This window comes from Crocodylus siamensis, chromosome 2 (genome assembly GCF_052110815.1).
Source record: "Crocodylus siamensis isolate JL-2025a chromosome 2, ASM5211081v1, whole genome shotgun sequence".
Taxonomy (NCBI): Eukaryota; Metazoa; Chordata; order Crocodylia; family Crocodylidae; genus Crocodylus; species Crocodylus siamensis.
Genome location: NC_143396.1, coordinates 176,813,061 through 176,837,860, shown reverse-complemented (window position 1 = coordinate 176,837,860; position 24,800 = coordinate 176,813,061). Strand labels below are relative to the sequence as shown.

Genomic DNA, 24,800 nt, shown 5'->3' with positions numbered 1-24,800 from the left:
GATGCAACAAGTATCTCCTGATACACAGGTCAAAAATGAAATGTAAATCCAAACTGACGCTGAAAGAGTCAGGCTGAGAAGATAACAATTCCAGCTGATGCTTGGATAGGACTCAGGTCCTGCCAGCAAGGTAGTTGGTCCCTAGGTGGGACAGAAAAAGTGTTGAGTCAAACAACTGCACAGCATTAAAGCAAATACTGCACACAGAAACTAAGAGAAGTATGCTGTATGCACCAAGACATCTAGGAGCTCAAGCTTGTGGGTCACAGCAACTATTTCTGGCCATAGGCTCTGTTGAGAAAGAGAAATCACATAAGCTTGTGGGACAGCTTCTCTAGCAGGAAGGCCTCTTAAAAAAGAAACACAGGTCTTGCCCCCCTGTCTCCTCTCTCTTACCTGCACAGGACCCCAACCTGGGTTTGCCCAGCTTTCCCCTGTGCTCGCTGCTCTAGTGGTAGGGGGTCATGGCTGGAGCCAGCTCAGGCAATACCTCAGGTAAAGGGGAGAAAGGGAAGAGGATTAAATTCCCCTGTTTCCCCTCTCTCACCAGCACGGGGACCCCAGCCAGGATTGTCCAGCTTTCCCCGTTGCTGGCTGCTCGCATGGCAGGGGGCACAACTGAAGCCAGCCCAGGCAGCAGCCTTAGGTGCTGCCTGGGCCAGTTCTGGCCATGCCCCGCACCGCACAAGCAGCTAGTTGGGGTGGGCAAGGGGAAAGCCCGGCAGACCCTGGCTCAGGTCCCCGTGCCAGTAGGAGAGAGGGGAGACAGAGATTAAATCCTCTTCTCCCCCCACCTTCACCTGAAGCACTGCTCTTGCCCGGTGTCTGGCCTGCCACCCTTGCTGGGGGGGACCTGGCAAGCTGCTCCCCCGTCCTCCTCCAGGCACACCCTGGCTGCGGTCCCTGGAGGCCACAGTTGGGGTTTAAACCTCTCCCCAATCATACTCAGCAGCCAACCAGGGTCTGATCATGCAGCCTCCCCCTCTACCCTGGTCAGCTTCCCTCCAGCCTTGTGGCTGCTGAAGGAAAGAGAGGGCTCGCTCTAGCCTGAGCCAATGCCAGCACATGGCTGCATTTCTAGAATCAAAAGTGAACGTTTGTTCACTTGCAAATCAGTTTAATCTACACAGGTTAGACTAACCTCCAAAGATTGGATCAATTCAGGTTTTTTGAATGTCTGTACTTAGAGAAATAAGGAAAAACAGTTCCCAGGGAAATTTGCTGCCAATGTACCTTGCCTTACAAAAATAGCATGCAGAGGATAGCTGGGATTTTGATCCAAGATAAACCTGCCTTGGACTATTGAACTAGTTAGTCTTAAAAAGGAGGTCTAAACATCATGAAATTCATTTCCAGAGGTGGAGGGGAGTAGAGAGGGTATAGCAGTGTATGGGGCAAAATCAGGGGTCTGAGAGGTTCTTTCTAACTCTGCCACTGACTTGCTGTGTGACCTTGGACAAATCACATTACCTGTCTATGCCTAGAATATTGCCAATTCTCGTGATTTAATTGACCCGCAGAGTAGTTCATACTTTACTTAAGAGACCAGTTCCTTGGAGGCAAGTGAGTCAAAGAAAGTTTGAATCTTCTATTTTTATTTTTATATATATATATATATATATATATATATATATATATATATATATATATTTTTGCTCTTGTGGAAAAAAGCTTGAAGAGGTGACCCTGCACCTATCTCAAGGGCTTTGCAAACAAGAGATGAAGAAAAAGAACCTTTAAAAATATTGCTTTTTTTTTTGGGGGGGGGGGGAGGAGAACATCTGATGCCTGCTTAAGACAAATCTCATTATTTCTCTAGGATCCATCTTGTGATTTCTGAATGCTGGGGGCTGGTTTTGCTGCACTGCCATTGTTTAGGCCATCTCACTGCATTTCTCTGTGTTTAATCACATTACCGTCTGCTTTCTCCTTTACCCTCTAAAGTTACATTAGTTACTATAGAATTAGGGCCCTTCACACAGCACAGTGACATTAATCAGACTGCACCCTGCACCTGTTAGAGAGCAGTTCAAGATTTAGTCTGCAGTCTGATCAATGCAGGCATGTGTGACAATTACTTTGGTCACATTCATAGTTACCAATCCTGAATCAGTATGATTTTAGCTTCACCAGCAAGTCTGTTGGAATCATAGAAGCAGCAGCATGGAAGGGACCTCCAGCAGTCATCTACTCCAGCCCCCTTCTCAAGGCAGAATCATCCCTTTTTAAACTCTCAGTCAAGTGTTTACCTAGAGAAGCTGTACATTCACCATCCTTGGATGTTCATATGCAGTTAAGCCATCTGTTCCAGTGCTTAAAATCACTCTCCTAGGGAGAGAGTTCTTCCTAATACCCACCCCTCAATATTTTTTGCTTCAATTTAAGCCCATTACTTCTTGTTCCCTCCCTGCAAACACACAGAGGACTTTGTTCAACTGATCTGTATAATAATCCCTTGTGTTTCTGACTAATGCCAGATTCTCCTCCCACCCGTTTTTCCCTCTCCAGACTAAATAATCCCAGTTTTTTCAAGCCTTTTCTTGTAAAATCATGCTTCCCAGACCTCTGATCAGTCTCAAAGATTAAGAGAAGTCCAGCCAAACAACCAAGTCAAACAATATGCTAACTGAGTCCTCCACTACACACACCCTGCTTCAGATATTTTAAGACTGCCTATGGGATTTGGGAACCTATTCATTTGATGCTGCTCTGACAGTCTTGGCCTCAGTGTTACAAAAGGCTAAAATAAGAGGGAAGAAGGTATTTTTCTAATTTAATTTGTGCTGAATCAGTTTCCCCATGTACAGCCCTTTCTTTTTTCTGTCTGTTTTTTCCTCCTAGACAACTACAAGGAGAAAATCCATTGAAGAAGCAGGAAAGCACACTGCAAACAGATGGAGAAGTGACAAAAGAAGACCAAGAAACTTAAGATCTGTGGCAGTATCTGGAGACATCTCTCTCTTTTTCCACCCCTAGTCCACAAATATACACTCCAGTTGGCTAAATTTGATCTCTCTAAGGAAATAGGAAAGACTCCAAGAACCTTTGTGTTGTTTACTCAGTATGAGATTAGCCCTAGCAGGAGGCCAAACTAACCCTGCCGCAAAGTTTATTGGTAAATGAACCAGAGGTAAACAGGTATATTCCAGAAAAGGGGCAGCTGGGAAAGTCCTTGCTATTAAGATATAATATACCCAATTAAAAAGGTAATCACTAATCTGCCCTCCATAGTCTCTGTTTCCATCTTAATTAACACCCTGGAAATTTGAAGAAAGACACCCTATTTACTAGATAGTCACAACTGTGTTGCTCTAAGCTTACTCACAGAGTTGTTTGAATAGTGACACTGCATCTTAATTTGAAAACAAGCACAGAGGTTCCTTTGCCCCATTTTAAAATGATCTCTGCCAATAAAACACTCTCACAGGGAGCTCTTTAAATTTAGATATAGCCACTCTATATTTAGATGCAGAACTAGTAGAAGAATATAAAATTTGTTACCCATGTTCGCTATTTCAGGAAGTCATGACAAACAATATTAAGATTTTAACAACCATTGATGCTGCCCCAAGAGATGTGAAAGTTAGAATTTTTTTTTTCTCAGTGATAATTTTAAAAGTGGATACAAGCAGCTCCTCAGGCTATTGGAAAAGTATTCCCTTGTACTCTCCACTTTATACATCATGCACTTACTTTTCTGTTCACAGTCAGAGCTGAGAAACATAAGACCAATTTCACTTTTGTTTCTAACCAATTTATGCCTTTGGGTTCTCACACGCCAGCCCAATGTTTGGGCTGCAAACACTGGGGGGGAAATGCTCATTTCAGAACTGTTTCTACTTGGTTTGCGGGGGGGGGGGGGGGGGGGGGGGGGGGGGGAAGCATCCATATTTGAGGAAAAAAAATAGAAAAAAAAGTCTAAATTTGAGGCCAAAAGTTTTCCTCCATTGTTCCAATATGGAACTAAGAAGGATTTTCCCAAGTACAACAAACAATTTACAGGCTGTTGCTCTAAATAAGGAGGTACAAAGATGCATGTATAAACATTATTTCAATGGTAAGTGTTGTACGTCAACTGGTTTAAGCAGCAAAAAAGCCCAGTCTTCTATCTACTCTTTGCTACACAGCAGTTATTTTATTCCATTGACTCCGTTTTTTAGAAAGAAAGAAGCAGTATCACACACAGCAGGATGCAAACAGCAATCTTGTGTCCTTTGTTTCATTGGAAAGAATTCTGCCCATAACAACATTATTTGGGATCTATGGGAATTAGGCATTGCTAGCAGCATACATTATGACCTTTAACTCCAATGTCAATGTAGGAGGAGTTTGCCTGTGATTTTTCATTCAGCTTTAAACAAAGTTACCCTTTGAACACAGCTGTGAGGCAGCCTAATGAACACACTTACACTCTGAGATACCCACAATGCTGCCAAGTGTTAATAACTTGCTTTATTGGTGACACCTGCTGGCCAAAGCAGAGCAGAGCAGTCCAGTTGACTACTACATGCTGGGGAAGTCTGATAGCAGAAGGTAGAAAGTTTCATAATTAGTAGGGTCGGAAGGGACCTGAGCAGATCATCAAGTCCGACTCCCTGCCTTGGCAGGAAAGAGTACTGGGGTCAAATGACCCCAGCAAGGTGTATATCTTGCCTCCTCTTAAAGACCCCCAGGGTAGGAGCCAGCACCGCTTCACTTGGAAGTTGAAAAAATCCAAACTTTGCTGTTAATCCTCAACATGCCTTACCAAAACCTGAAGTAACCTGGGAGTGTGCGTTTCAGGTTCACCTCAAACAGCTTGGGAATTTTACAATTGAATCAGACAGCTCACAAGGACCTGGGGAGCACAGGGGAAATAGGGCTAGAGAGACTTCTAATCTCAGAGCTCTCTTTTAGTAGGATCTGTTATAGCAAGTTCAAGCACCCCTTACAGAGAAGGCTCAATAACACCAGAGAATCCTCCAAACCATGAATAAAGAGTTTTTGAAATTCCTAGTTCCAGGAAGATGAGACTATAACTCCACCCAGCTCTAAGCTCAGTGGAATGGCTCTGCTAACTTACCCCAGCTGTGGATCTGGCCCCAGGGGCAGAGAGTCAGTCTGCATCCACAGCATTTCATGAGCTTTTCAGAAACTGAAAGTCACTGCAAGACCTTGGGCTCCTGCCACTTATTGTTCAACTCTTGAAGTGCAGTCCAGGAAAAAAAGTAATGCATGATTAATACCACGCTAACCACCAGATCTCAACAATGACACGTCAGCAGTGCTGCTGTCAGTGAAAACTTCTCTCATGGCCTGACCGACTGTGCACCAGATTATTTCATTGCTTTCAGGTGAACACCAATGTAATGGGGTGATGTTCCATGTATGGAAAGTTTCATGTTGGATAGGAAGCACTCTTTGTAATAAGAAAGAAAAGCTGGATGCTCCACTACACCCTTAATGCATGTCAAGCGTATTAAACAGGAGGTTGCCTTTTCATTAGTGCAGCAGATATTAAGTTCTCTCTCTCTCTCATACATACACACACACACCTGCCTCTGCTTTATATTTTCCATATAAACAAAACTATGCCCACATGCTAAATACTGGCCTTTTGATTAAGTCAGCACTGGAAAGAGCCATTTAAAAGAAGGAAGGGGTGAGAGACCCCACAATTAATATCCAAGGACAAAGAGGGATCATATTCATGCCAATGGGCACAGCTTGTATGGTATATTGCGTATTTCTCTGAAAGGACCCTAGCATTTCCTATGCCACGTCAGAGCATTCATACATTGAGGATGGATCATCTTATGACATGAAGCACACTGAACTAGAACCCAGGAAACTTCATCCAGAACTTTTAACCATCCCCTCAAGATCTCTGTGGATACCACATCCTGATCATCACGCTGGCCCATAAACTGGACATCATTTGGGACTTAGATCTCCCTCCAATCCTTAGATCCAGGTCAGGTCTAAATCCAACCACTTTTTTCTGTATTACATCTCTAAGATATGGCCTTTTCCATCCATCTACACAGGTCAATCTCCCACCATCTCACATAACCACTCCTTTTCTCTAGCCTGGAAAAATGCTGCCTTGTCCTGTATACATTGTTCCAGAATGCTGCTGCAAAGATTATTTCCTTTACCACATCACCCCTCTCTGTGCATCCCTCCAATCACTCCATTTTTTTTTTTTTATTGCACCAGGCATAAGCTGCTTGCCTTCACCTTCAAGAGCTCTCATAGCCTATCCCAATTCTGCCTATCAACTCCTATTTCTTCTTCAGATGTCAGCTCCAGTAACCAGTTGGTGCGCAGTGCCAACCTCCATCACACACCTGTTACACTTGCAATCAAGTCCCTTCTTGCTTTTTTCCAGGTTTAGGAGGAGCTCCCCACAGTAAACTACAGTTTTTATGGGGTATTTTGTGTTGACCCAACCAGAACATTGGTCCACTAAGTCCCTCTCTGTGGAGGAAATACAGCCTTAATAAAGGAAACCTGTGAGTGTGCTTCATGAAGCTCATGATGGTTATTGAATGCATTTGCCATACACAGATTTCTTCTCCAGCAGAGCTCATAAGCATTGTACAGCACCTACCATGAGTCACTTCTCTACATAAGATATTGAACAGCGGGGGATGCAGAGCACTCAAAAGCCTTGTAACCCTGTTTCTTCACCCCAACAAATTCAATACAAGCCTCTTGGGAAAAGGGCAGAATGTTCTCTTAAGCATAATCTTTTCCCAGTTACAAGTTACAGGGAAAGGAGAGGGGTGCCCTCTTTCTTCCCCCAGTGCACATAATGGACAGACTGAACAGCAAGTTGAAGGTGCCATTCATAACCTTCATGATGGGTTTAAAGGCCTGCAATGGCTTTCAGACATGACAAAATAGCAGAGAGGAAGAGGAAGGGCTTTTAGGCAACATTATTCTACTTTTCCCCTTCCCACTCAGGGCCTGCTTCTGCATCAAGCTCACCAATCAGCAGTTTTCACAGCTCCCGGTAGGCTTAACCTTTCTTTGTCAGGCATTTCAAGAGCTAACACAACAAGGGTAGTTGCAAGCCCCAGGTCATCCCACACCTCTCTTCACCTGAGGGTCTTATTAATGTTCTTCCTGCCTCACAGACACCTGATGAGACATGTGAACAGCCCTGTGTTTGGACACCAGGACAATCAGATGCCTCTGGCTGAAAATCTACATAGGGAACCAAAGGTGCAATGCAAAGTTTTAAAATTTGCTTTGGCTTCATGACTCAAAGGGTTAACTTGGAATGGTAAAGAGAGCTCCCCACTGGTTTTCAGGAAATTAATTTCCCCAAGCAGGACTCATCTGGCACTTTAAATGCATACAATGAATAAGTACACCACCTCTTGGCTTACCTGACCATTTTTTATTAAAGAGACCAGGATAACATTTCTGCCTCATTAGCACAAAGAGATCCAGGGAGCCAGAATTGCTATTCATAGGCCCAGTTTGGATGTCAAAAGTATCCTGGAAAGCTTGAAATGTTCATGGTTTTCATTTTTTTTAAATTCTCACAAAAACATTCAAATAGTACGTTTTAACAATGTGCTCTGAATGGACTTTACAATGTGCTGAACTGGGATTAGAAACAACCCAGTGGAGCAAGCAAGCCACATAAGGACCAGTGTCCAAAGCGAATCAAGTAACAGGAGAGCCAACTCTATCAGATGGGTCGTTTTGTTCCACTACATTGGTTTCAGCTGTTGTGACCATGATCTGAAGGAGCGTATATTAGTGGAAAAATTTCCTTCTCTCTGACAGGAGTCACTGCCGAGTCAGAAGCCAGCACAGGATTAAGGGGGAGAAAAAAAAAAAAGAATTTGCTTAGGATACAGTACCGCAGTGCCTTATGGCAGCTACAGTACAGATACTTCATGTATCCATTCGCTTCTGTGGCCTGGACTTACTGGTTGACCTAACTCTCCTTGTTAGAAGGCGGATGGAAGTACTTTGCAGGAGTCCTTTGCCATGGTGCATCTTAGGAGATAAGGACTTCCTAGCTGGATCCTATTTTAAAGACAACCCTGGGCATGAGGCTCTGCTACAGCCACCCAGGTCCAACTGCCCTAGTTACTCCACTCTGGTTACACATATACACATTGACTGAAATAGTCCAATTCCAATTCCCACCCCCCACATACACACACAAATAATCAAACACCTGCAATTTTAAATCCTTATTTCCAAACCAGCTCCAGCACTTAGTTTTATAGGAGTATTTTGTTGCCAGCTATTTACCTCGCGCGATGAAGTCACTTTAAGGGTTTCTCACAACTTTCCAAACAAAATTGGCCTCAGGCCACTTCCCCGATGTATAGCCATGGCCACCATTATTATTCTTTATTTGCAGTACCATGCAATGCTCCTCCATTTTACCAACTCTCCCATCCTATGTTTCTTTGAAGCTAGAGCAGGAAACCAGGTGGGAAGTTCCTAAGTAGATTAGCTAAAGGGGAATTGGGAGACAGCTGCCAGGGTAATATTATTTTCCTCATTCTGGTACAGTCCCTTGCTCATAAAGCACCTCTTTCTGCTGTTCTTTCCCACTGTCACACAATGCCTTCTGCCCCCCTCTCCCTGTCAGGTTTCAGATATCCCTGAATACCTGCAGAGAAAGAGACAGAAGTTGTACCATGCTCCTCCCCAGGGGCCTGCCCTCATTCCTAACCTAAAAGCAGTTGGCAGGGGATAAGAAGGGAGAGAACAGAATAAGAGCCGGTCATCTTAGACTTTCTCAGCCCAGGTGCCTCTTAGGAGGGCACATACAGGTGCATTTTGCTATGGAGTAAGTTCTTTCCAGATCCTGGTACAACCAGCCTCTCTGCAGCAGACTGGCTGCTTCATAAACACACAAGATACCCCATAGTTATGGAATAAGCTCCCCAGGGAAAGCTAGCTCTGGTAACCCTCAATGGTCAGCTGGTTTAGGGTCCTTAAGGAGGAAAGTTTATAACCCTCATTGTTGCATGAGGGCTTCCTCATGGCAGCATGGGTAATGGAAAAAGATAAGAATGAGACAATGGACGCCACCCCCACACTGGTCAAGAGCTAGCTGCTAAACTGGGATTTCCAGAGGAGGGCAGAAGAGTCAAGCACCCATCCCAAGTGAAATGTAATGGGGAAGAGTGGGGCACCTCATTGTCCTTAGAAATCCTGCCCCACCTTTGTCCCTCTTCTACATGACTTGCTCCTAGCTTATGAAAAAAGAAGCACGGGGACCCCCAGGGAGAGCCAGCAAGAAAATAGTGAGCACTGGGCTAGACAGCAGGGACTGCCTATATCCTGACCTCCAGTAATACTAAAGAACTCCCCAAATCACGTGCCCCAGCACCAGTTAGGGAAGAGAAACCAGGACCTGATTTATTATTAAAAGGCAGCAGCTACAGGGCATCAGGCCAACGCAAAGCTACCCTTGGCCTTTCAGCTCATATCAGCCAAACTTAGGGACTTTTTGCTGGGTGAGGAAGAGGCTGCAACAGGGCTAACCCTTTTAACCGGGGAAGTTATAGTCCCCTTCACTCCACCTATGAGGTCTGATGCATCTCTGCAGCAGCCCTGAAGGATAATATTTGCTCAGCAAACAGAAGCCTTGGCATACAAACAATGGTCAGGAGGGTGGGAGGGACTCTGCATTTTTTAGAGGGAGAGAACACATTTCTCTAGACATGAGTATCTTGGAGACTCCAGCTGCTATGTGAACGGAATAAAAAGACTTATCAAGTAAGCAATTTACAACCTGCAGAGGGAGGATCCACTAACGGCAAATAACCCCCATCCTTGTGTAAATCACGATAACTTGAGCAAAGGTAAAGGCAAAGGCAGCTCCTTTTGAAGGAATTTTTAAAGGGCTATCTAAAAGCTCAGTCCAGTTCTAGAGGATGTCACTAGCTGGCATATCTATTTCCAAGTGGCTTTGAGAAAAGAGATTAAACTACAAGCTCTTAGGTCAGAAGACAGACTTAAGGTTGCCAAAGCAGAGAACATGGCAGGCTTTGCTCGGACTTTCACAAAGCTTCATGACTTGCACACTGGGAGAACCCAGGTGGACCAACCTTTTGATCAGGGGGAACTGTTTGGATGCAGGGTTCTTCAGAGACAAGCCAGTATACCTGGTGGGTACATGTCAAGGGGTCTGGCTTTTTTGCCTTCTAGCACTCCAGTTGGTGCCGCTTCCACGCTTCCCCCATGCATGGAGTGCCCTTGCAAAGCCTACCTCCCAAGTCATCATTCTACTAGCCCAATCAATAGCTCTCAGCCAGGGTGCCACAGTACTCTGAGGTGCCTTATGATCTTTTCAAGGGTAGAGAGGGGTACCCCACAATGTTAGCACAGTTAGGTTTGCAAACCCGATTCACAAGATAAACCCAGAGATTTCACGCACAAATCCATACTTGTGGTCTCTCTACATTCTTTGCAATAAAAAAACACTGCTCTGATTTGTCTGTTGCCAAAAAGAAATGAAAGAGAAGAGCTGGCATTTTCTCAGGGGTGCTGTGAGACTTATCCAGGGGTGTCAGGTCTAAAATGTTGAGAACCACTATTCTAGACAAACTCAGAATCCAAAGCAAAACAGACCAACCACCCATTTTTGTCATGAGACCAGAGGCGTGCCTGGGTACTTCTCCACCCTAGGCAGCAGCAGGGCATAGGGCAGCATTCACAGCTGTGCTGCTGGCAGTGATGGAGGCAGCCAGGCTGACTGCACAGCAGTTGCAGTTTTGTACCCCCATCCACTCCAAAACTGAGTGTCTGGAGCTGGCATCCCAGTCATGCCAGCCCCTTCCTTCTTCCCTCAACTGTACACCTGCCTCTGACCTTTGGGAAATGACAGAAGAGGAAGAAAAGATCCTTAAGTAAGTGAACCAAACACGTGCCTTACACCCTAACTCTGCAATCTGGACAGTGTGAATAAACTTCTTTCCCTCTGCATGCCCCCGCTGCCTTTGAAGAGATGCCACATGGTCCCAAGAGTCTTCCTGTAAGGTTGGTCCTTACTGATGAGATGCATCACCTTATTACTCCACCCCTCACCACCGTATTTCTTTATGGTCTTCCCCTTCTCATTCCAAACCTAGGACTGCATGTTCTCTAGGGAGGTTCACGTGCAATACCTAGCACCTGGGAGATGTGATTGTATTGAGGGTCTCTAGGCATTATCCTCATACAAATAAAGGGATCTAACTGTTAGCTTATGTATGAGCTTTGCAAAAGGTTTTTCCATGTCCTCAACATAATCCCCTTCTAGACTCTTTTACAAAGCTTTTCCCTGAAGCCAGTCTTAGCTTTGCAGACCAAAACACTGAGGTTATTAAAAACAAAAAGCAAAATCAAAGCTGTGCTAATGCGGCATTAACACTACACGGATAAAGGCCGGTAAATGCAAAAATGAAGGTTCCCATAGCAATGCTCATTCAACTGGATCTCACCATCCTGTATTTTTTATGGTGCACACTCAAAAAGGGAAAAGGTTGAATCCAGTGGTTCCAAAAAGGGGGTTGATTTATTCAAAGAATTGTGTGTAGAGTTCCCCACAGAGTTCCCAGACCTATGTGAGCTTCACTACAGCCACCCCAAATTCAGACAACAGCAAGCATTTTCAATGGTGACTACAGCTTGAATGCTTCAATTTTGGGTTGTCCAACAGGAATTAAAAAGGATCCAATTTTCAGGAAGGCCTGAGGAAAACCCTCTTGGAAAAAAAAGAAAAAAAAAAAAAATTCAGGGCCCTTTAAGGTCGCTCCAGTTGAATGCCAAAAGTTGCTAGAAGCAAGAATTTCTTAGGGTCATATATTCTACTAGGCCAGCTATGTAGCTGTGATAAAGTTAGAGAATGTCTTGCACTGGAAAGTTTGTCTTTTTCCAGCATACTATCTTTGATTCAGCATAATTGCCCTTTCCCTCCAAGCCAGCTCAAAAGGTGAACAGAGCCAGTACCAGAAAAAACTAAAGAGGACTGGAAATATGAAGAAATGTCTTGAACAACAGTTACTATATTAAGCTACATCTTGAAAAAAAAAAAACAAAAACACACACAATGGGAGTGTCTACATGAAATGTTTATTGCAGAGTAGATCAATTAGCTCGGCAGTAAATGTTGCACATTTACACACGAGTGTCTGGTGCCTCAAGTCAGGGGGGGCATGTGCCTCCCCTAACACCAGTCAGCCACCGGAGTCCCCTGACAGCCAATCCTGCTGGCCAAGAGGGGTCCCCACCTCACTCACCATAAAAGCGGCTGCGCCAGTGCTGGTGCTCCGTGGCCTTTTCCGGAAGCGGTGCAGCTGCTTTTGCTGGTGGCCCCGCTCCCCGGCTGGCACTCATAGTGGGGGTACTGGTGCTCCCACCTGCCCCCCACCCACTGGCTACAGAGGGAGAATGGCCTGACAGGGGGAGCACATGCACCCCCCGTGCACCCCCTCTGCGTCTCACCTGTGTCTACATATGTGCCCTTATTAGGATGGAGTAAATTAATTAACTCCACAGCAGGAAATTACATGTAAATACTAGTACTATCCTGCTGCAGGGTTTTTTACTCCACAGCACTGCACGTGTAGATGGCTGGCTGAAGCATGAGGGTGTTTCAGTGTGGGGGCTGCCTCTTGGCTAGCCCTGCACTGGAGCACCCTCGTGCCCCAGCTAGCCCCTCTGCAGCACGTTGAGCCAGAGAGGAGCAGCCTTGGGCTGGCAGGCTGACCCCCAGGACCCCCTGCCAACTGGGGACTCTCTGAACCAGCTCAACATACTGTGGTCCTGGGTGGACCTTCAAATGCTGTGTGCAGGAACAATAAACTTTAGAGAAATAAGTTCCAGAGTTTATTGCTTCACATTAATTGCATGTGTAGATGCACCCAATGTGTAGAATGTACAGAACATCCACACTGATATTGCCAAGGGAAACTTAGCTTTCAGAAACTGACCTCCAGCAGTTCTAGCACCATTACCTCCACAGTCCACTGGCAGAGTCTTGTTGAATATTCTCTCTCACCACTCTCTGTCTTTGTATCATCCCCAAACATGGAGAAAGAACATGTGGTCTTGCTGGCCTTGTGGTCAGGACACAAGCCTGGGAGTTTATCCGAGTCAAGGCTGAGGTTTCTGTGACCTGCAACAAACTTACTAGTAATTTTTCCGTGCGTCTCAGTGCCCACTATGTGAAACGGGGACAATACCTCCCTGAAGATAATGAGCCACACAGCAGTACAGAAAGAATAAAATACATTAGTCATCACAATACTCTCGGGAAAAGTAAAAGACCCTAAGAACCAACACTGAAACAACTGTTTACATAGGACCTAACGACAAAGGAGCTGATCAATAAACTAATTCTTTAGAACAGTGGTTCTCAATCTTTTTTGTACTGGGACCCATTTGTAAACATCAATGGCCAGTCCTTACCCAGTGCCCCTCACTCCTGACCTGCTACCCCCAGCCTCAGGTTTAGTCCCCCAGTGTGGGGGGGGGAGAGGGGGCCCCAAGCAGCCTCTGGCAGGCTGGAGCTCTGTCAGCCTGCAAGCAAAAAGCCATGGTTTCCCACATTCTTCTCCTTTAAAGGAGAATCCATTTTTATAGCATGTCAATCTGCTTTCAAAGTTTGCTTGCGGCCCTTTCATATATTCCTGAAACCCACTTTTAGGTTGTGACCCACGGGTTAAGAAATGCTGCTTTAGATCTCCCTCATTCTGGTCTTATACAGAATCCAGAATGATGCTGGTTTGCACAAAGAACCATGAAGGTTTCCTCTTCAGCACAAGTCTACACATCATCATGCTCAGGCAGCTGCTGCAGTCTTATCTTTTACATAACTTCAGTCCACATCTCACTGGGAAAATGAAATGCAAATAAATCACTTGACAGGGCAATTTAAAACTAGCACCCAGATTTGCATGGAAAGCAACTGGCTGATCAAAATTCTTTTCCATAAACCTAGCAAAGCTAGGTTTTAACACATCTGTACTGGAACTGAAGACTCATACCCATATGCTAAATGGGAGAAAGTAAGATGAATATTACTGTGACTATCACCTTATAAACACTGCTGGACTTTTAAGTGTAGGTCTGGAAGAAGAAGGGCAAGGGAAGACTGGAAAGATCAGAGTTGGCTTTGGAAAGGAAGGGAAAACTAGAGTGAAAAATAATCCGTTACTGAACATAGGCACCAGGGAACCTGTATGTCAAGGGAACGAAAGACTAGAGCAGTTTTTTGTGGAAGGATTTTCTTACAATTCCTGCAGGTGAGGAGTCACTTGCTAATGTAAGTGCAAGGCAAGAAGGCACCCCCACCTCAGGTGAGTTCAGTCAGGATACAGGTTTGACACCACTGAGTTTGCCTTGTTATGTACTGTATAACCAACATACCCTGCCTTCACTGTGCCTTTCCCTTCTGGTAGCTGATGTTTAGTGGTTAAGCTGAGGTTAAAAAAAAAAAAAAGTATCTTCCTATTAGAAACAAAGACAAGCTTCTGAAGACTTCACCAGCCAAAGAAAGTTATAATCTCAGGTACCGCTGAGTTTTAATCCCCGTTTCCTGATGCAGATACTGGCAACACCTGCTTATCTTCTCTCTGCCAAACAGAGAACTCTAACCTTTTCCATCATAGGAAACAGAGATAAAATTAAGTCAGGCAATAACAGCCCTAGCAGTATAACCTGTGTGAGATTCCCCCATCTGTCTTGCAGGGCTCTCGGTATGGGAACACCATGTTCAAACCTGCCTTTCATTCAAGATTTGCTGTGGGGGAGAGGGACAAGAACAGGGGAAAATGAGAGATCTGAGACTTGTAGAATAGAGAGGCTTTATGGAAGTTGAACTCCAAAGCAGCAAGCCCAGCTATTCCAAGGCGGTCCATAAAGCCACCTTGCCACGTATCCCAGGAACTGAGATTCTGTCCCATCCAGATTAGGGCAACCTCAGCCTGGCCATTCATTTGGATGATGTTTATGATTACTGGGTCCACTTAGAGGTGGAGCTTGGGTCAGTCTAGTTGCCAGAGAAACTGAGATTACTGCCAGAGAATATTAGCATGTGCATCTGCTCCAGGGGTGGGCAAAATGCGGCCCGCCAGGCCATTCTATCTGGCCTGTGGGGCCCCTTAAAAATTTAGAAAATTAACATTTATCTGCCCCTGGCTGCCTATCATGCAGTCCTAGATGACATGCCAAAACTCAGTAGGCGGCCTTCGGCCCAAAATAATTGCCCGCCCCGATCTACTCTGACAGGAAAGGAAAAACTTCATCTTCCATCCTACCCCAATGCTTTGGTATGAGCCAGCACCACCTTGCCAGCCACCTCTCTTTTGTCAAAGTTTATAGTAGGTTGGAGCAGGGGTGCACTTACCGTAGATTTCATAGACATTAGGGCTGGAAGGGACCTTGGAGGATCATTGAGTCCAGCCCCCCCACCCAAAGGAAGATAAGATCATCATGCTTATCTTACTGGGATCCTTTGACCCTAGCAAGATAAGCATCCAAGGAAGGGGAGCTATGGAAGGAACCTTGCTTAGAAATCTTCATACATATCCACTTACCTTTACCACTGCCTCAGCTGCACCTACCTTAATCACACAGCTGCACTTCCTGCCATTTAAGACCAGGCAAGAGCAGACGCATACACTTAGGGGCAATGAATACCATGCTGAGTTCAAATTCTTTCCCTCTCTCCACTCCTCATGGTGCCGCCAAAGCAGCCTGGGGACTTTTATAGATACACAAATGCAGAGTTCACTAACAAGACAGAACTACAGGATACAGAGCCATGCAAAAAAGCTGTTTAGAGATGTATGCAAATAAACAAACTCCCATGAGACAGAATAAAGCCTAACAAGTCACTGAATAAAAACTAATGAGTCACTAACAAGCCCAATTTCAATGCAACTCCTTGGGAGAAGAATGCAGATGTTTTCCTACTATTCCCCAGCAAGAAGCAGAGGTACTTTTGTTTCATTTATTAAAGATAGCTCTTTTCTTTGATGCTGGCATATTAGATTAATTAATTAGCCCTTTTATGCCTATACTGAGATTGAGAGCCACATTGAAAGTCCCACCCACACACACCTACACATACAGAGATCAAATAGACAAATAATTAAGCAACTTGCTCTTTGATCCAAGATCTCTTACTGTATGTTTAGGTCAGACAGCTATAGAGATGATTATAAAGAAACATGAGTTTAAGGGACAGCATCCATTAGTCAAACCGTCACTCCATACACAAAGAAAAGCTAATCCAGTGGTTAGATTGCTAGAGGGACCCGGAAGACTGGAGTTCAATTCCAGGCTCTGCCACTGACTTCCTGCATGACCCTGGGCAAGTCACTTACTTTCATTATACAGAGAGGGATCCAAAGCATAGAAATACTAAGAGTCTCACAGGAACACCACAAACAGGTGGTGAGGCACTTAAATACTCTGGTAATAGGGACTTTAAGTACATGCTTCTGTACATGGCACCTCACAGGAGGAAATTCCCCACTTGAAATTACCTATACATGCTGAAGGACAATCATGGAAAAGAGAGAGAAACAACCAGTCACAAAAGCTTTCATCATAGTCATGCGACTCTCAAGTGTTCTCTTAGTGTAGGCAGATGCCCATCCCTCTTTGCTGAATTATGTAGTTTAAACAGTGACATCTCCATGCCTACAGCAAACTTGGCGACACTAGTCTGAGGCTAGCCACATTCCTGGAGAGGGAAAGTCAACACTGGGACCTCTGAAAGCATGTCTGAAGTTTCAGTGCTTTCTCAGCTATTTCTCATAGAGATGGGGGTCTTTCCCCCCACCATATTAAACTCCTTTTCCAGCCATATCACCTGCTGAGGGGAGTCGGGAGTAGGGATGTGAAAGTAACAGCACATATTTCTATCAGGCCTTCAGTTTCAAGCAATCTTCATAAATACCTCTGAGAACTAGACAGTAATTGAACCCCTCTGTATGAAGTCCGTGGGTGTCCTGGGACTACAATTCAGCAGGTTCTGCCTTCAGACCAGCTCCTCTTGCTAAATGAAGCAGAGTCGCACATGGTAGCTTGGCTAATGAAGACTCAAGGAAAGGGCATAAATGCTGCCAGCAACGTCCCCAACAGACATCATCCATTACTTAACACTTCCTCCAGCTTTGCCTGTCAGCTCAGGGGGAAAAAAACAGTGCCTTTTACTGTGCCCTCAACAGGACAGTTCCACTTCTTCCAAGAACAAAACTAGCATTCAAAACTCATGCCCTTGGAGACTAAGACAAGCTCGACTACTAGCATTTGGTGAAGGTAAAACACATGGTGGTCAAACAGAGGTCTGGGTTCTGAGTACATAAATGCACAGGACCTCAATGCATGCATACACACCATGAAGGCCAGCCAGAGTTTGCAGGGTTGTCATGCCTCATGGTTTTGTCTCAAGTCTCTTGCTGGTTGATATTTTACATAAAGGCCAAGCTGCATGCACATGCAGTATTGCCAAGAGCCCAAAAATAGTTCCTAGTTTCTTGTACCCTAGGACACAAGACTAGCATAGAAGACATGTTCAGTGAAGATACCCCAAGACACCTCGGTGAGAAGCAAAATAAACCACACCTACTGCAGCCTGATCATTTTTTCAAACCACCTATATGGAGATAGCTCTTGGCAACCAAACAGGAAATGAAAACTTTGAGGCACAGAATGAAAGACATTACTTTGATTCCTAAACGCATACAAATCATAGGGTGATATCTTTTATTGGATCAACTATATAGCGGGGATATAATTAGAACAAACTGTTGAATACAAGACATTCTTCATCAGGACCTGCATTTGGAAGGTTGTCTAACTCTACCCCAACTATGTAGTTGGTCAAGTGAAAGAGCTCACCCTAAGAAATCCTTGCCTCTTACATAATTCCTGGACTGTCATGGCTACAACATCATCACTCTACCACTACCACTTCCTAGACACAGGCACAAGTTCTGAGAACATCTCTAATTAGCATCATCTTCACTCCAGGAGATGTGGCCAGATCTCACAATATGCACAGCTAACATTCAAGACACTGACTTGCAACTGTACAGCTAAACTGTCTGCTGAGGATGCAAACATTAACAGTAAAACAAAATTTGCACCTTGTTTCTCCACAAAGACTGAGAAAATATCCTCAGCTGACCTGAACTTATCAAACTCCACCGTCTTTAGGGGAGCTGTGCTGGGGTGTACCAGCTGGGGATCATGCCTACTTTCTCTAAACCCAAGATAATCACTTTCAAGTAGATTAGGGAGGATTCAGGTGCACCCTCACACCTCAACAGGTTTAGTGAGTGAATCACATGAGTGTGATTTCTACAGTTTACTGGGGAAAACTAATGCTAAGCTACTGCAAGGATTAATATCTGCAAAGCTCCTTGCATGTGAAAAACAACTAGCAAACAATAAATTTGGTTCTAGTCCTGTTTGCGCTATTGCCAAGTGACCCTCTTGTATTAGTTTATCCTCTGAGGCTGCTTCACAAAGCTACCAGTTGCAGCACTGAAACCAGAGCCGTCTTCCATCTGTAGGCTAAAGACAGCAGCAAGTGTAGTTTTCATTTGGAAGATGATCTTTGTAGCAGTAAATAGCAGACACTTAATTTAAAAAAAATGCTTGTTGCCTTTTTCCTAGACAAAGCAGCCACATATTCAATTGAAATAAAGAGCTAAATGAACTTTTAGGACCTTGACAAATTATACTTATGACTTAATTTGGCCTCTGTTGCAAATTCAAAAATGACCTATGCCTCTAAATGCTGGAGGTTATAGCAAAAAGAGGGCCAAGGAATGGATCACTCTGGATGGGCCCTGAATAAACACTCTTCCTTTTTTGTCCTCTGCCACTGAGAGACAGGACATTGGACCAGACAGGTTTATGGCCTGATCAATCCAGCATCTCTTATATTCTTTAGGATGACAACCAAGTCAGAGAGGAGAGGCTATAAGGAGCAAATAAGCCCTCTGGTCATCAGGATGGCTTCTGCAGATCATGGTTAGGGCAGACAAATCTGGGTGGGTTACAAATCAATACATGACTTCACCAACTCAAATTTGGAAGAGGTCCAAAACCTCATGCATTTCAGGTCTTAAATCTATCTAATGGGGACAAAGGATGAGACCTTCACAACAAGGGAGGGTTTCTTATGGTAGGGTTTCTTGCCCCTTGTTCTAAAGGATCTTGTATATAGCCAGGGTACTGGACAGAATAGACCTCTGGCATAGCCTGTCCTGGAAAGTAACTCAGTTCCAGTCTCCTGGGCTGTCTGGCCTGCAGAATGGACAGTTTTTGGAGTGAATACTATGATGATTTCATTTTACAGGTATTCCCCACCAAAAAACTCTCTCTTAACAATTTCTTTAGAATATGAAAAAAGGAAGCTTTGAATTATCTTTGGTAGACAGGAGAAGCCACTGTAGTGTCTAGATACTCTCTTTACACATTATGCGGCCTGTAAGGCCCAGCAGCAACACACTGCTCATCTCCTTCAAAAAAAAATCCTGGGTTAGAAGAGACATCGTGATTTGAAAGGATGCTGCTCCCTGGGATATTCCTAGATGCAGACATTGCCTGCATTCCCTGGCCTCTTTTTCCCAGTGGTTCTCAGGAAGCCCTACAGGAAGGATACAAGGTTATATATATGCACACAGTCACCAAAGACTTCCAAACTTGAGTGCTGTTAAGAGGAAGGCTCCAGGGTTCAAAGACAGGGTCCTTTCCTTAAGAGACACAGAGCTCCTTCTTACTTAGAAAGAGATGAGGAACCGGTATTGCTCACCTAGAAGAAAACCATTAAAACCAAGCAAGGCATACTTCAGGGGTCATCAACATAACCACTCCCGTATCTCCTCTTCTGCACTCAAAAGTCATTTGGTACCAGACACTGGCAGAACAGATACTTCTATGAAGAAAGGAGGTTGATTCTTAGCCTTGTGGACATGGAGATCAGAAAAAAGGAAGAAGGAAGGAAGCCCCATTAGGGTCACAAGATCAAAGCCCTACACTGCAAACTCTCCAGCTCATAGCTGACATATCTTTTATCCAACAAGGACAGTGCATCCATGTAGCACTATTTACAAGGGCTAATACTATAATATATTCCCCATGGCCCAAACACTTGCTAGTTCTGAAGAAAGGAGAATATTCCTTTGGCATCACACCACAGCCACAAAGCAGCACTGTATGCAGGAAGTGGGTTCTAGACAGCAAACTTATTCAAAGGTGCCGTCTTTTACCAGGAGGAGACTAATCATAAATGGGCAAACAGGATAAGAAGAGCCATGCCATGAGGAGGAAAAGACAAGTATTTTAATTGAGAGCGAACATCCCCAACACAATGAGGTGACCTCAATGTGGGACTAGCCCACTAATCTGCATGTGCTATATTACACCCATTCAAATAAAGCCAGAGTAAAGGCTAAACACTTAAAAAAAAGATATAGGCAGACATACTTAATCTGAGCAATATGGCCAAATAAGGCCAATGGAGTCCTCAAGTATACTGGGAGCTGTATTGATGGGTCTGGGTGGAAGTGAGACTCTGTAAGTAATCTGCGTCAGTGAAGTTCTGCATTAATCCTTGGAAGTCTGTCTTCTGAGTAACCAGGGACTGCATGCTGCACTGGTTATATGCAGGCAGCACAGGCAGTGCTAGTGTCCTGCACTTCCCCCCAGCAGGCCACCAGACAAACAGCAGGGTTATCCTGTCCCCTGCTGCCAGGCGCAAGAGATTCAGGCCTCTACGGCAGCAGGAGCAATGCTGGGAGTGGCAGCCCCCACATGGGGCAGATGCAGCCCTTTGCTAATCCAGTTCTTATGCCTTCCCTTCTCTACTCCAAGAGCTCTTCAAGGGAGCTACCTCTAAAATAGTACACTTTGATACAATATAACCAGCCACTGCCTCCAGCTTCAGAATGCCATAATGCATCCCTCCTGCCCCACCAGGAATTGATAAGCTGAAAAACACAGGAATTGAGAAAGAGGCAGATGAAACTGCCTCTCTTAACAATCTGGGAGTAACTTCAGTCAGTAACAGATGTTCAGGAAGAGGCCTGGAGAAGCACAAGTGCTGAAACCTTATCCCCTACCATCTCTGAGAGAATCTAGCCTTCCCCAGCTGCTCTTCAAGGTTATCAGACATGAACTAAATCCTCTAGCTAAATCCCCAAGCAAACACTCCAGTACAAGGAAGTCACTGGGGACTGTTCTAATAAGGCAAACCTCCCCACCTCCACCCAGCCACCACAGCCTAGTCACAGACACCTGCAACCCACCCAAACAGAGCAGCAGTGCTTGGGAGTGCAAGAAGGAAAAACCTCCACCAGGACTAATGCAAAAACAACCTGGGAAGCTCAAGCATTTTAAGCCAGTGCTTGAGAGACACTGAGCTGGCTAACTGAAAGGGCAGTCCTCATTAAGGAGCAGCAACTAGTTGAGAAGTCAAGTCTGAAATCCTGCAAGAGAGGAAGCCTCCACATCAAAGCCACCAGCTGGGAGGTGGGAAGAAGTGGAGGGGAGCTACCTACCTTCCTACCTACCTGCCTCCAGACCCTCCTCCAATCCGGATCACCCTGGCCTACCACAGAGCAAGGAGGCAAAAATTAAATTGGGGGGGGGGGGAGATCAACAGCAATAGGGCACGGACTCTCACCCTCTGGGTCCCTACTCACCTCTCCTGATGAATCCGGCTGGGCTCAAACCCGGGGGAGGAGGAAGCCCTGCAGACTCTGCCCCTTCGCCGGCGCTCCGGCTGCGGCAGGCCGGGCCCCAGCCCGCGCCGGCCCGCCCGGGCTGTGGCGGCGGCTGCCGGCGGCGCCCCGCCTCGAGCAGCCGGGCCCGCCCGCTCGCGCGCCGCTACCTGGCGCAGGGGCCGCGGCGCGGCGGGACATCCCGGCCGGGGGCAGCGCTCCGGCTGCGGCTGGAGGCGTCCCAACCCGGAAACTAGGCGCCCAGGGCCGGAGGGAGGGAGAGCAAAAACAAATCCCTTGCTGAACTTCTGGGGGTTTCCCCTTCCCCGTGCCCCTCTGCCACGATACGAGCCTTTTAACTGGCGTCCAAGAGCTGCGGGGCTGCCTGGCGATCAGCCCGGGATCCCGTCCCGTCCCCGGCCGTGCGATCCCACCTCCTCCTCCTCCGCAGCGCATCCCCGGCCGGCCCCTTCAAGGTAGCCTCTTCAAGGCCCGGGGGCAGATCTCGCTTTCCCCAGCCAGGGAAGGGAAATCCCTGCCTGACCTTGGCAGTGGTGCAGCAGCAGCTCAGCTCAGTGCCTGGGCATGGGGAGAGCTTGCAGTGGACTTGGCTCTTGCTAAGGAATTGCTCAGCAGAGGAGACAAGACAGGCCTGTGAAAGGGGCATTGGGAGGGTGGACCAGTGCCCATCAAGTGAAGCTGAAAGCCCCCCCCCCCCCCCCCACACACACACGTTTAATATGGGGTGGCACTCAGTGCACATCAAGTTACCAGGGACAACTAAAGACAGAAAGGGGGTGGGAGAGAAGGTCGCAGGTTCAAAGCAAGTGCACCAAGAGGGGACACCGAGCAGAACACACCAGGCAGTGCCCACTGGCCTTGAATGCATCCAAGGAGCCAGTGGACGTTGCCCAGTGAAATTGCCTGGAGATCTGAGTGGCTGAAGGACAGGAGAATGGCCCTGCAGTCCCCAGGCACCCTCCTGAGAGAGGCAGGTCTTCTGATGTGTCCAGGGGGTTGTGGGCTTTGGCCCATCAAGGAGAACTATAAGCCTCCCTTAGTAAGGAGGCTGCTGAGGACCTATCAGCTGATTGTGGGGGACAACTAAAGCAAATACAGGGATGGGAGTGAGGTCACAGGTTTAAAATGAGGGTGCCAAGGGGGACACACCAAGTGGAGCACACCAGACAGTGCCCGCTGGCCATTCAACAACTCTGGGGAGCCAGTGAACACTACCCAGTGCACCTCTGCTCAGAGATGTGAACAAAGGACAGGACAGTGGCCCTGCAGTCCCTGGGGGTCCACCTGAATAGAGACAGGCCTATCTGACACATGGGAGCGGGTCATGGGCCATAGTCCCATAGAGCAATAGTTAAGCCCAGCCCATGCTGATACGGGGGAATATTGGATATATGTCAATTGATGACTTGGGACAACAAAAGAACTAAGCATGCAGGGATGGAAGTTAAAGTCATAGGTTAAAAACAATGCACCAGGGGAGGCACCAAGCAGCGCACACTGGAGAGTGCCCACTGGCCCTCAAGTCCAAGGAGCCAGTGAACATTGTCTGGTGAAATTCTGCCTGGAGATGTGAACAGATAAGAGACAGGAAAATGGCTCTATAGTCCCTGGGGAATGAGGAAAGACAGGAACAGCAACCACTGCAGAGGACAGAGGGAAGATCTTTTACTGGGGGGGGCGCGGCACACAGCCAGAAACTCTGGTTGAGAGCTAAAGGGATAAGGAAATGGGAGGAAATCAGTGCTTAGCTTGTCAGCTATGCTTGCAGCCATTGAAAAATTGTGAATCCCTGCCCATTAGCTTGTCGAGATTATCCAAGTCCTAAAAGATGTGGGCATGGGAGGATTCAGAATTCTGACAAGGGAGTTGCACATAGTGATGTGCATTGTCACATATAACCCAACACAGATTTTTCTCCAGTTAAACATAAACTAGAAGCTTTACTAATAAGCTAGGGGCATAGGACTACATTACTCATAGTTCAAGATTCAAGCAAAAACAAATATAACATCACTGGAATTAGTTCAGAACAGTTTGCAGGGCTGTGAAATAGGAGCTTCGTTACCAGAAGCAGCAGAATTGCAGAACAACGGCTAGCTTGATTGGTGGAACATCAAGACCATTAAAAAGAAGAGGAGGTTGTTAACACATATGTAATGAGGTCTTGAGAAGGAACTAGGTAAATACCTTGTCACAAGGACAATAAGAAAAAAGAAGGATAATAAGCCAAAATGTCTATTCACTCCCTCAGTAGTGACTGACTAGAAATGGCCAGGCAGTTGGTTTTAAACTTTGGGTGGAGCAGGAATCAAACAGGAGCGCACGTGCACTAGTGTACCCTCCCCCTGGATACGGACTTTAATCCTGCCCTTTGTTAGCAGTGGTCCAAGATGAAGATGGACGTGAACTTTTAATTTTTTCTTGTTTTTAACTTTTGTCAGGTGCCAATTATTTAATAGAGTCCTTTTAACGGAGAGGCATTTTACGGTGATGATTCTCAACCACGGTGCCTCAGCACCCTGTGATGCCTTGAGATGCTTTTAAGGGTTCCTCACAATACTAGGTGTGCAAACACTATGCATGATCCATAAAATAAACCCTGAGGCTTCACACAGAAATCCATAGTGTCCAGGGGCAGGTCCATGGGAGCTGCAGTGGTGGGGTCCCACCCCCTTTCAACAGTGTAGCTCAACTGCCAGGGGTCCATTCCCCCAGCTGCAGATGTCTGGGTCCCTCGTGGAGCCTGAAGTGTGTCTGGAGCTCCAGGCTGGCAGGGAATGCACAGGCAGCAGCTGAAGAAGGGGGACCTACCTGCTGCAACCACTCTCCCCAGCTGAGCCCAGCACCTTGTTCAGAATCTCACCCACAGCCTCAGCTGGAGGGGCCAGGGGCAGCTTTGGGGCTTCCCTCACCCTGGGTCAGCTGGGGACATAGGGCTGCCAACTCTGACTGAAGCTATTCCAGGAGATTTTTTTCCCTAACATGACGTGATGTCATAAATTGTACTGTTCAACTCATTCACAATATCAATTTCCTGGATTGCTTTCAATAGACACTGGAAGATCGATGCCAATACTGGCAGACTCC

The 24,800-nt window shown here is 46.0% G+C and overlaps 1 protein-coding gene across 1 annotated transcript in view; it reads right to left on the bottom strand.

Moving 5' to 3' along the window:
- CRACR2B (calcium release activated channel regulator 2B) overlaps positions 1-22,109 on the bottom strand; it is a 70,699-nt gene extending 48,590 nt beyond the window's left edge. Inside the window, exon 1 of the mRNA XM_090032424.1 lies at positions 21,675-22,109. The gene's annotated coding sequence lies outside the window, so the exon portion shown is untranslated. The remainder of the gene's footprint in view (positions 1-21,674) is intronic.
- Between the last annotated feature and the right edge of the window lie 2,691 nt (positions 22,110-24,800).